Raw genomic sequence first — 12,430 nt, forward strand, 5'->3', positions numbered from 1 at the left:
TGCGGGGTGAGGTTCGGAACGAACAATTGAAAGCGTGTTTGTCCTGTGGTTAGTCTTCTGTCCTCTGGCTAGTAACATTTTATAAATTCTCTGTCGTAAGGATGGTTGAAATTGTATGTATTATATATAACAGTAAAAGAGGAGAAAAATAAAGGCAATTATATTCAATGACCCCCAACAGCGAATATTAGTTTTTAGGGAGATATTACAAGTTTCTAATTGACGTTCGTCTTATAATAGATTTCACGAAATTATTGTATATCAGTATATCAGTGTCCGCTAGCGAAAAGGTTTTTGCTATAGGCAGGACAAGGTTATGTGTGGTTATACCTACAGCAGACAAAGGCGAACTGCACAGCGGTGGTTTAGGTGACATTGTGATGTTTCAAAGAAATTAAAAAAAATAATTAGAGCAGAATTTTGAAATATATATATATATATATATATATATATATATATATATATATATATATATATATATATATATATATGTTGGGTGAATTTAAGTAAATGCTGCCTCATATGAGTCAATAGATCCTCTTCATTTTCCTTTATTTTCATGTTCCTGGTTATACACATTAATATTTTCTACATAAATTATGGCTACGATTGAGATCAAATTTATATATTTTGATGCAATTGTATTCTACACCGAATTATATTTGCCCAGAAATTCACGTATTGCTAAATACAGCAATTTGATTGCTGTATTCCATAATCACAGTCCATAATCACAAAATCGATTCAAAATTTATCAATGTTTATATTGATATCATCTGTACTTGTCAGCGCTGAAACTTGACTTCACGTGGGCAAGGTTTATTCAAGTATTCACACCCCTTACGAAACCTGTACATCTCTACTCCAAACAGAGAACCGTTGTTTCCATTCGTCACACATCTGATGAGCTCCGAAGCACTTCGAGGTAGTTTAAAACAACACTTACCGTGGATTGTAATGTCTCAAAGCTAGCAAGGAAATAATTAAGGAAACATCTTGAGGTTATCTTGAGATGATTTCGGGGCTTTTTTTTTTTTTTTAGTGTCCCCGCGGCCCGGTCCTCGACCAGGCCTCCACCCCCAGGAAGCAGCCCGTGACAGCTGACTAACACCCAGGTACCTATTTTACTGCTAGGTAACAGGGGCATAGGGCGAAAGAAACTCTGCCCATTGTTTCTCGCCGGCGCCTGGGATCGAACCCAGGACCACAGGATTACAAGTCCAGCGTGCTGTCCGCTCGGCCAACTGGCTCAACATGCACAGGTTTCCTAAATGAAAACGAAAATGCTTGATGTGACCATTGGTGACGAACGAAAGACTAATAACAATAATAGAGTCTTGTCTATTGTGTCGCTTCCATCTACCAAGACTCCGACTTACGAGAACGTGAGATCAGTCAAAGAGGTAAAGAAACACAAGGAACATTAAACAATTATCTTTGAGCCAGCAACGCGTGTCACGGTCGGTCCGGGAAAAAAATCCAGAGCACATTGAGCGTAAATCACAGCCACTTGTGGGGAAAAAAACCCGGAACGATCTGAGCGTAAATCACGCTGATATGGATTTATATATATATATTATATATATATATATATATATATATATATATATATATATATATATATATATATACTTGAAATATAATAACAGTATTTTATAAACTTTTTAGCTACAATTATACACAAATACGTAATGAATTGTATGAATTAAATAAGTTCATACGAAAATACGTAATGAATTGTACGAATTCAATAAGTTCATACGCAATACGTAATGAATTGTATGAATTCAATAAGTTCATACACAAATACGTTATGAATTGTATGAATTCAATTTCATACACAAATACTTAATGAATTGTATGAATTTAATAAGTTCAAACTGAAATACGTAATGAATTGTATTAATTCAATAAGCTCAAACTCAAATACGCAATGAATTGTACGAATTTAATAAGCTCAAACTCAAATACGCAATGAATTGTACGAATTTAATAAGTTCATACGAAAATACGCAATGAATTGTATGACTTCAATAAGTTCATACACATATACGTAATGAATTCAGTGAATTCAAAAAGTTCAAACTCAAATACGTAATGAATTGTATTAATTCAATAAGTTCAGCGAGCTGGAACACGACTAAAACTGGTATAAGCAGGTAGCCGCAGACAGAACAACAGGATCAACGCGTTATTAAAACAATTACTATGATAACATTCGTCTTACCTGATGCGTGAAGAGGCAAGATAGCCCAAGGTTATCTTCACTTTCCTTGTAGTGTCTTTGCTTTAATTTTTCTTTTTAGGCGGCGCTGACACTTAAGCACTCAGAGTAATGCTGATTTACGCACCTTCAACACGTAATTGTTGATAGGCCATTACTAAAGGTTTTAATCACCGGGTAAGGGAATCACTAGTCAAGCAACGCGTCCACACCACACGCTGCCAATGTCTGTATTTAGAACCAGCAAAGTCGAGTGAAAAGTCAGTGTAAGTACACTGGCTTTTGTATGGAAAGCCACTGTAAGTTTAATTAACACTTGAACCGTATTCGGAACTAAATTATATCTACAAGCAACCCATCCTCGACTCAAGTCCATTACATCCAGCGGTCGACCCCACAGACGCATTCATAAATTTTAACATGATGTTCATTCAAAACGGGAATTTTCTCAAGTATAAATTAATATTATAATATATTAGCATATTGTGCATATATAGGCATAGGTTAGGTTAGGTTAGGTGTTTAGGTTCTGTTGGCGATTATTTGTATTTGTAGTACGTGGGTGAAGCATTTATAGCGTTGTGATTCGAACAAAATTCGTCAGTGAAGCACTTGTTCCAGATATGTTCGAACGTCAGCAGTTGTGAGTCGTGTGTAAACCGCTTTTCATTCATAAACAGGGGTTTGGCGGGTGCATGGAATCACTTTTGGATCTTTGTTTGGGGGACGGGCTGCTACAAGGCATTCAATGGGTCCCTGTGGTGTTCTTATACGAGCCGTCAGAGGTTAGGAAGCTCTAAATACAACACTATTCCACAGCCCGTCCACGTAAATAATGACCAAATACCTGTTAAATTAACTCTATACCTGTGGCTGTAACTGGTCCTCAGGTTAGACTCGTAGAAGCAGCGGCTGACCCCAAAGACATTTGGTTTCAATCACAACGTTATTCAAAATCAGTGTTTTGTAAAAAATAATGTAATTTTTTTATGTGTAGTTATGCGTAGGTTAGGTGTTTAGGTTCTGTTGGCAGTTATTTATTTTTACAGTACGTGGGTGAAGCATTTACAGAACTGTGAGTTAAATAGAGCAGTGGTAACCAACTAGTGGTTCCAGAGACAATTTTATTTGTGTATTGTAGATAACTGTATATTTTCTTTAACTGTTATATTTAATGGTATGAGATAGTTTGATTTTAATAACTATCATTTCTTGTTTAGGGGACCGCGGGATTTAAAATTATTAATTGGGTGATCCGTGAGCTCCGAAAGATTGGCAACCGCTGAAATCCGTCCTCGACTCTAGTCCATTACACCCAGCGGTCGACCCCACAGACGCATTCATAAATTTTAACATGCTGTTCATTCGAAACGGAAATTTTCTCATATATAAATTAATATTATAATATATTAGCATATTGTGCATATATAGGCATAGGTTAGGTTAGGTTAGGTGTTTAGGTTTTGTTGGCGATTATTTGTATTTGTAGTACGTGGATGAAGCATTTATAGCGTTGTGGTTCGAACAAAATTCGTCAGTGAAGCACTTGTTCCGGATATGTTTGAACGTCAGCAGTTGTGAGTCGTGTGTAAACCGCTTTTCATTCATAAACAGGGGGTTTGGCGGGTGCATGGAATCACTTTTGGATCTTTGTTTGGAGGACGGGCTGAGAGAAATAGAGGTCGTTAGCGAAGCACTGTTCGAGAAATGCTCGAAGGTCATTAGTTGTGAGTTGTGTGTAGTCATTCTTAAACATTCTTAAACGGGTTGTTACCCAATGGTTTTGGAGACGGCCTGAACGATGCACTCTTCATGTTGATATTTCGACTCTCAACCATCAATTAACGGGCGTACAGGTTCCTGAGCCATTGATTATTGCCGCCAAAGGCGGCTAGTTTATTGTGCACCCCATACTCATTCTGTGAGCGATAGCGCAAAAAGCATTAATGAGGGGACAAAAGGTCTTTATTAGACCTTAACGAGGAGAAATTACACTAACAATTACATCTATCCTGCACACCTTATAATTATAACATCAGCTAGTTATAGAGATTGTTTCATTTCAGTAGCTATGTATATATATATTATTATACATTAATGGTATTTTTTCTCACTAATAGATAACTATTTTAGCTATAGATGTTGTTGTTGTTAAAGATTTAGCTACTCAGGACAAAGTGTCCATGTAGCACGGGCTATGGTGAGCCCGTAAAGGCTATAGAGGTATTACAGGATCATAGGAAAGCTGCTGTTAATTATTGTTAGTCTTCACACTACACTGCTTGTTCCTTTATCTCATATGTCATGTATCTACAGGAGGTGGAACATCGGTACAGTGCAAGGATTTCAGGTGTTTTATCCTTAGTAATAAGATTGTTTTCCATTTCATACAATGTGAATTTAGATTGCTCTCTAAATGGCTCAATTTGATCACAGTGCAAGATGCAACGTTCGAGTGTGTGTCCCTGTCTTTGACCACACACTTTACACTTAGCTTCATCTAGAGCCCTATACATGCTGAACTGCCATAGATACTTGAAGCCAAGTCTTATTCGAACGGTGACAACGTCTGTTAATCTGCTGAGTTTGTTACTTGCCCCATAAACGGATTTTACTTGACGCATTTCATTGTAAATGAACAAAGGACCTGTTAGTTCCAGTTTGCATTGTTCCTTTTTTTCAAATTCATCTAAGAGTTCTCGTCTAATGACACTTTTAATTTGGCTTCATCATATCTGCATTTGAAATTATGTTTGGAGTCTGCCTCCATCACATCGCTTTCTAAGGCATTCCATTTGTTAACTACTCTGACACAGGAAGTTATTTCTAACGTTTTTGGTTCATTTGGGTGCTAAGTGCTCAACCATTTCCACCTGTGCCCCTTGTTCGTGTACCACAGAAACACGAACATAATATACACGAACATAACCACTCCTTGCTGTCTTTTCCACAACGAAACAGTCCTGTGTAAGCTGACCAGACCATACACTAGAAAGTGAAGGGACGATGACGTTTCAGTCCGCCCAGGACCATTCTCAAGTCGATTATGAGAATAGTCCAGGACGGACTGAAACGTCGTCGTCCCTTCACTTTCTAGTGTGTGGTCTGGTCAACATATTTCAGCCACGTTATTGTGACTCCTCGTCTCCTCGTCTATTCTCCTCGTCTATTCAACGAGACGAAATATATTTTCTTGTGACTTCCTACTGGGGAACACAGGGACTCTGGAAAGCATTGTGAAGAGTAACCCAGTTTTCAGTAAGGTTTTCCTTCAATGATTCTCTCGTAAGCTTCATGGAAGTCCTCGTTCGGATTCATCAAGCACTTAAGAGTTAACTTACGAGATCACTATCTCTTGCCTCGACCATGGCGTCTCACTGTGTGTATTTATTAAACAGCTTACGAGCTTCGCAGCGTTTCGATATTATCCATAATAATATCCTTGGATTTAGGATGTCCTAATAAACTTACCAAATGTGATAAGCCTCAGGAATCTAATGGATCAAAGAAGAATGGGTTTACTGCATCTTTCCTGACCGCCAGAAGGCCTTTGGCATTATAACAAAAAAATACATTTAATTACTGCAGCATCGGGAAAACACTGAATGAGATGAGAATGTACCTGTTAAGCCGGAGACCAAGAGCTACAGTGAGAGGGAAGAATAGTCAGTATGAAGGTAAATAACTAGTGGAGTACACAGAAGGATCAGGACTAAGAAAAAGTTCTTTGAATATATTAGGAATTCATAAAATCTGGAGCAGGAAGCGTGTTGGTATTTTGTATTCCTTATTGTATGAATGTATTCTTTAGGCTTGTATCAAGGTACCCCGAAGGTCGAACTGCTGCAATTCTCCCCACGACGTAATGCCACAACAGCTGTCCAACTTCCGGGTACCTATTTCCTGCTAGGAGGACAAGAGTCGCTTGGTGAAATGAAACATGCTCAACCATTTCTGCACCGCACGTGAATCGAACTCAGGATTTCCGATTGCGTCCTTTAAACAATGACCAAAAGTTCATTTAATTCACCCGCCAAACCCCCCCAGCTGTTTAAGAATGAAAAACGGTTTACACACGACTCACAACTGATGACGTCCGAACACTTCCGGAGCAAGTGCGTTGCTGACGACTTTTGTTCGAACTACATCGTTGTAGATGTTCCACTCACGTACTACAAATACAAATAATAGCCAACAGAACCTAAACACCTAACCTAACCAGTGTCTAAATATGCACAATATACTAATATATAATAATATTAATTTATATTTGATAAAAGTTCTGTTGTGAACGAACAGAATGTTAAATTGATGAGTGCGTCTTTGGGGTTAAACGCTGGATAGAATAGACTTGGTCTGAGGACGGGCAGGAATGTGAGTCGAGAATGAAGCCAACTGTGCTACGAGACGTAAGAGAGCGGACGGTGACATTTCGATGTTAATTGTTAAAGCATAAACGTAAAAAATTAATAAAAACGAATAAGAACAGAATAATGCTCAAGTCACAATCGACTTGAGAATGGTCCAGGACGGACCGAAACGTCGTCGTCCCTTCACTTTCTAGTGTGTGGTCTGGTCAACATACTTCAGCCACGTTATTGTGACTCCTCGCCTGCATACAGAATAATGCTATAAGCAGAACTAGATTATCTGCATGAACGATGGCTTCTTGACTTTAACCTAAGTAGGTGTAAGGTAATGAAAGTTGGTGATGAAGCGAGGAGACTGTAAGGCCAAAGAAAAGAAGATCAGCTTCCAGAATTAGAATGAAAAAATGGACTTAGAAACAGACAGAATACCTCGCCCTGACACCGTCCACACAATATCATCAGCGGCACATGCAACGGTGATACAGATCCGATAAATCTTTCAGGAAACTGAACAATTACAAGTTAAGTAGTATGCAGCACTGACATGTAACCACATCTTGAAAAAAAGTACATAAACAAGGCTAGAAAACGTGCAAAGCGAAGACTGGCTCCAGAAATGGGATGACTGAAATACAAGGAAAGACTGAATAAGCTGCAGTTTTGTATGAAACTGAACAATATGAGGACTGAAGCCAATATGTATGATCCTGAATGATTTGAATAAAACACATGAACACGAAATGTTAATATGTGCAGTGAACTACCCTAAACTCAGTAGTTAAACTGAATTGAAATAAACTACCCAAATAATCTACCATCAATCAACAAAATATTTTAATAAATACTTAAACTACCCTAAATTCAGCCGAATTGACAGCAGCAACAAAGTTCTGCGTAGAGGTATATACACAGAGATGTGTATATCTTGCCTCTTGTTGTATATAAACAGAGCGGTTTATATCATGCCTCTTGTTGTATATACACAGAGAGCTTACATTAAAATATACTTGCTTAATCCCAACACGAAAATAAAGTTCTATGAAATGTTACACTGAAAATATTAATTTTTCGTTAATTCGTCAGTACATATGATTGTACTTTCATGTATGTATTTATATACTTCGTGTAGACAAGTAGAACTAATGTTACCGGTATTCAGGTTAAGGGGGATAACCAAATGCCGTAAATCCCTCTTGCCTAGTTAGACCAATTACCCATCTTGCCACATTAGCTAACGTGTTTACATGGGAGGGAGCGCGGCGTCACACACACCAGTATACAACGACACACCTCCACGAGTGCAGGTCTTCTCTACCCTACAGAAGAGGTATTAATTTAATATTGTAACCGGTCCTCACTAGATAGTTTAAAACAGCGGCCGTCCTCCCCGGACGCATTCATAAATGTTAGCATACTGTGTATTAAAATTTATTTTTTTCGTAAATAAATTTATATAATGCATGCAAATTGTATGTATAGTTAGGCGTAGGGTAGGTGTGTAGGTTCTGTTGGAGATTTGTATTTTGAAGTACGCGGGTGACTCATTTCAGGAATTGTGGTTCGCTCAGAGCAACCCGTTCTGGACTCCCGTCCATTACACCCAGCGGTCGACCCCACAGACGCATTCATAAATTTTAACATGTTCATTTAAAACTATTTTCCTCAAATATAAATTATAAAATATTAGCATATTGTGCATATATAGGCATAGGTTAGGTTACGTGGTTGGATTCTGTTGGCGATTATTTGTATTTGTACTACGTGGGTGAAGCATTTATAGCGTTGTAGTTCGAACAAAATTCTTCGAAGCATTTGTTCCGAAAGTGTTCGAACGAAATGAGTAGAGTAGTGTAAAATTTTTCATTCATAAACTGGGGGTTTGGCGGGTGCATGGAATAACTTTTGGATCTTTATTTGCAGGACGGGCTGCTCAGAGGACGTGGAAAAACTTATTCAGGAAGTGTGCGAACGTCATCAGTAGTCTTGTATAAACAGGTTTTTCATAAAGGTTTGATGGCTAGATTTAAAGAGGTTGGATACTTTTATGCAAGGACAGGCTGAATATTGCAAATGATAGTTCGGTTCACGTAAATTTTCAGAGCCAATTGAACTCTCGAGCATTTCGACAATTCGGTCACCTTCCAAAATTTTTCTTAGAGCTTAAATTCTTAACCTTAAAGGGTGTTACTAATACTAATGAATTTTTATTTTCCATGCAGGAGATGGTAGACGTGACGACCCGAATAGCCATTATGACTTCTTCTCCAGCTGTTACAGAAGACCTATTGGCCCATACGAGGCGGCTCCTGTATCTACCAAATGTCATTCATGTCTAACCTACGCTTCGAAACGACAGAGGCGTCCAACTTCTAGAGTTAAATGAACAAATCGGTCGATTAAGGCAGTGTCTGGGATGCTCCCGGACGCGGGTTCGAATCCTCGTCACGGCCCTTGTGGATTTGTTCATTTGTTGATTCACGTTAGTGTGATCTGTTCCATATTTACTTTTAAATGATTAATAAAAATAAAGTATGGTTGCGTATTATGGAATCACTACCTTTTACTTTTAAAGGTTTAGCTTAAATGTAGTTAAAACGCTCTACTACACAATCTCTCCGGCTTCCCACACAACTTTCAAAACATAAACGAAGAGCGTCCTAGCAAGTGGATCAAAAGACGGAAAATGCTTAAAGTAGAACCATCAGAAAGGTTGTGACAGGACTTTTCTATGAGTTACTAGCAACAAAATTAAGATGTACCTTTTATAGACTTCCAGTCCCTATTTCCTTGACATAAAACTTACCAAAGAACAGTGACGCACCCATAATCTCTAAAAAGAATTTGAGTCACCATCTCGCTGTAAGGTAATGCGTTCAATAGAACACTTTATAAAACATTACATCATTCAATTTGGTTTATCCGCAGCATATATTTTATCAATCCTTCATGATGGCCATAAACTCTAACTCGGATCCCTTCAGTGCGAGTCGTAATAGCTAGGAGTTTCCTTTTTGATAATTCCTTCCCCTTCCGTCTTCTAGGTCAGTCAGAGATACCCAGAGGCATAGCCACAAGAATTGTAAACTGGAAATCTTAATCTTGTTTACAGCATTCCACCACAAATTTTGCACTTGGTGGGTATAAGTAACAGTGGCCGTAAGTTATATACCATAAGAGTTGCATCCTTACTGAACTATTAGACGAAGTGTTTTTCCGAAACGGTACTTTAGTCGGCATCAAATAAATATCGCCATCTTCATATTAGAACCAAATGGGTGAAATAGTGACTTTTAATTTGACTTCCAGTTACTATTACGATTGGGCATTATTCCCACCGGGAAGTTGGCAAATATTAGAACTGCGTTTTGAATAAATTTAATCACACATGACCTAAATACATAAGATATCCAAATTATAGAACAAAAAATATGCACAGACAGCGTGGAGATGTCCTTGCTTAAAGCTAAATTTAAAACTAAAGACCCAAAGTAAATGCCACCACACTAGTCCCAGAGCTGATACATAACTTGCAAAGAAATTAATTTACTAATAGAGTATAATAGTTTCAACACTCCCACAAATTCTCATGGTGTGGGGGCGGGGGGGGGGGAATAGTCGGGAGCAAACTATTTGGATTAGGTACTGCTCGACTGTAGAAGAACTGGTCTCTGCCACTCCACAACTAAGACGTGAACTGGTAGACGCAGCCGATTCAATTTGCAGCTTTAATTATAAGTATGACAGTCTTGGAAAAATGGAAACGGTTAAATACTGTTTTGGTTATTAGATTGAATGGACGAAAGTTGCGGACTTTGCTTTCTGGGCAAAGCTAATAGAGAATATGTGCAGACACACGCACCCTTCCCTCCCCATACGCACTCTACAATAGCAAGTCAGAACATCGTTTAAAACCCAAATAAAGAGAATTAAGATCGCTAGACACCACCAACGTGAGACCAGTCTTAGAGAACGCTGGCCCCACCGATGTCTCTAGCATAATAACACTAGAAATACTTCAGAGAACTGTAACAGAGTCCCAGAATTTTGAGAGATGGTGTATAGAAAAAGACCAAAAGGGGTAGACCTGAAGACAGTAGAGGAAAGCACAGGAGACTTGATAAAGGCTTATAAATACTTAAGAAATTGGTAAAGTAGAAAATGGTTTAAAATAAACAGAAGAGGATAGCTTGAAAAACAGAAGTCATAGTTTAGAAAGTTTTCTTTTAGCGTAATAGCGAGAAAATTAACTAAAGAAACAGGTTGTAGAAGCGGACTTTACCTATTTGAAAAGTGGATCTGATAGATGAAAGTAAAGTCATTGCAATAGATAACCAGCGGGTAGAAAGGAGTGATCCAAGAGCTAGAAGCTCGAACCTGCAGATGCAAATAGTCGAGTGTACACACACACTCACTCAGGGAGTTGTGAAAGCCAATTAATTCAATTAAGTTTTAAAAATATAAATAATGAGAAACTAACGAAAAGTCACTGAATTGAAAGATACAGTGAAACGCTCTGCTTGTACCCTTACGTGTTCGCTATATAGCTCATGCTACATGGAAATTTTGTTCAAAATAGCTGAATCTTCAACAGCAAAAAATAACTTTGCTTGAAAGCAGGCGCTCGACCTAACAAGCACATCTAAGCCAGTCCATCTAGGCAAGCACTCACAGATGCCCACCACGAAAATACAGGACACCGGACACCACCACAATTATCTCTAATTACAATTACAGAACCCCTGCTTTCAGCCTAGCCTGCTCATCCCTGCACTAATGAGTTTGACTGGTAATCAATTGATCACGTGTCTGTTCAGTGGTTCTAATTGGATAATGAGCGGTGTGTTGACATTGATAACAGTGTTCGGCTCAAGGCCAGAGACCGATTTCGCATCACCTGTCATCCCCATCTCAACTGTGATGAGCATCGCAGGTGGAGGTGGCAGCTGGTTGTGGGGTGGGGTGGGGGCATGGACAGCATGGGGGGTGAGGGGTGAAGTTGTGGGTGTGGCAAATTGGGTGACTGAGAGATTGGGTGCTTAGATGGGAGATTGTGAGTTTTTGCGTGCTTGCTTGGCTGAGTGCATGTTTTCAGGATGCAAGATGTGGGGGAAGGTATTTGGTATCTGCACAAGGAAATTCTTGAATACGCAAACGCTTCCACAGACTTCGTGGGATGAGTAATGTGGGTGTAGATGATAGTGGGCTTGTGTGTGTGTGTGTGTGTGTGTGTACTCACCTAGTTGTATTCACCTAGTTGTGTTTGCGGGGGTTGAATTCTGGCTCTTTGGTCCCGCCTCTCAACCGTCAATCAACTGATGTACAGATTCCTGAGCCTATTGGGCTCTGTCGTATCTACATTTGAAACTGTGTATGGAGTCAGCCTCCACCACATCACTTCCTAGTGCATTCCATTTACTGTGTGTGTGTGTGTTTGCGTGTATGAGAGAAAAACGAGTGTAGGTGTGGATGTAACAGTCAGGTGTGGGTGTGGATGTAACAGTCAGGTGTGGGTGAGGATTATGAGTGCAGGTGTGGGTGGAGATGCTCTGCTAGTATTAAGAAAAAGTAACATCTGCAGAAAAAAATATTTGGAGGGTACTTGGCTTTCAAACGACTTATAAGCGTGCAAATTCTAATTGCCGATGATTTTGGGTTTCAAGCGAAGTGGAGGGTTTTATAGACACAAATGTACTCCTTCACGGTTGGTACTGGGAAGGTGAGGAGCCCTACCGTGAACTCTTAAATGATACAAGCGCTTGATAGCATCAAATTAGGTTTACACTCCAGTGAACAGTTGTAAACATTCTTGATAAATAGAAGCTCTTCTGCTCGTTCC

General features: G+C 39.0%; 1 long non-coding RNA gene across 1 annotated transcript; it reads left to right on the forward strand.

The window, feature by feature from the left end:
• The first annotated feature begins 6,800 nt into the window (after positions 1–6,800).
• Positions 6,801–9,049, forward strand: LOC123746436 (uncharacterized). Its single transcript, XR_006771508.2, has 3 exons — positions 6,801–7,921; positions 8,515–8,556; positions 8,814–9,049. It is a non-coding gene; the product is annotated as an uncharacterized lncRNA (long non-coding RNA).
• Positions 9,050–12,430: the final 3,381 nt, after the last annotated feature.

Source organism: Procambarus clarkii, chromosome 90 (genome assembly GCF_040958095.1).
Source record: "Procambarus clarkii isolate CNS0578487 chromosome 90, FALCON_Pclarkii_2.0, whole genome shotgun sequence".
Classification (NCBI taxonomy): domain Eukaryota; kingdom Metazoa; phylum Arthropoda; class Malacostraca; order Decapoda; family Cambaridae; genus Procambarus; species Procambarus clarkii.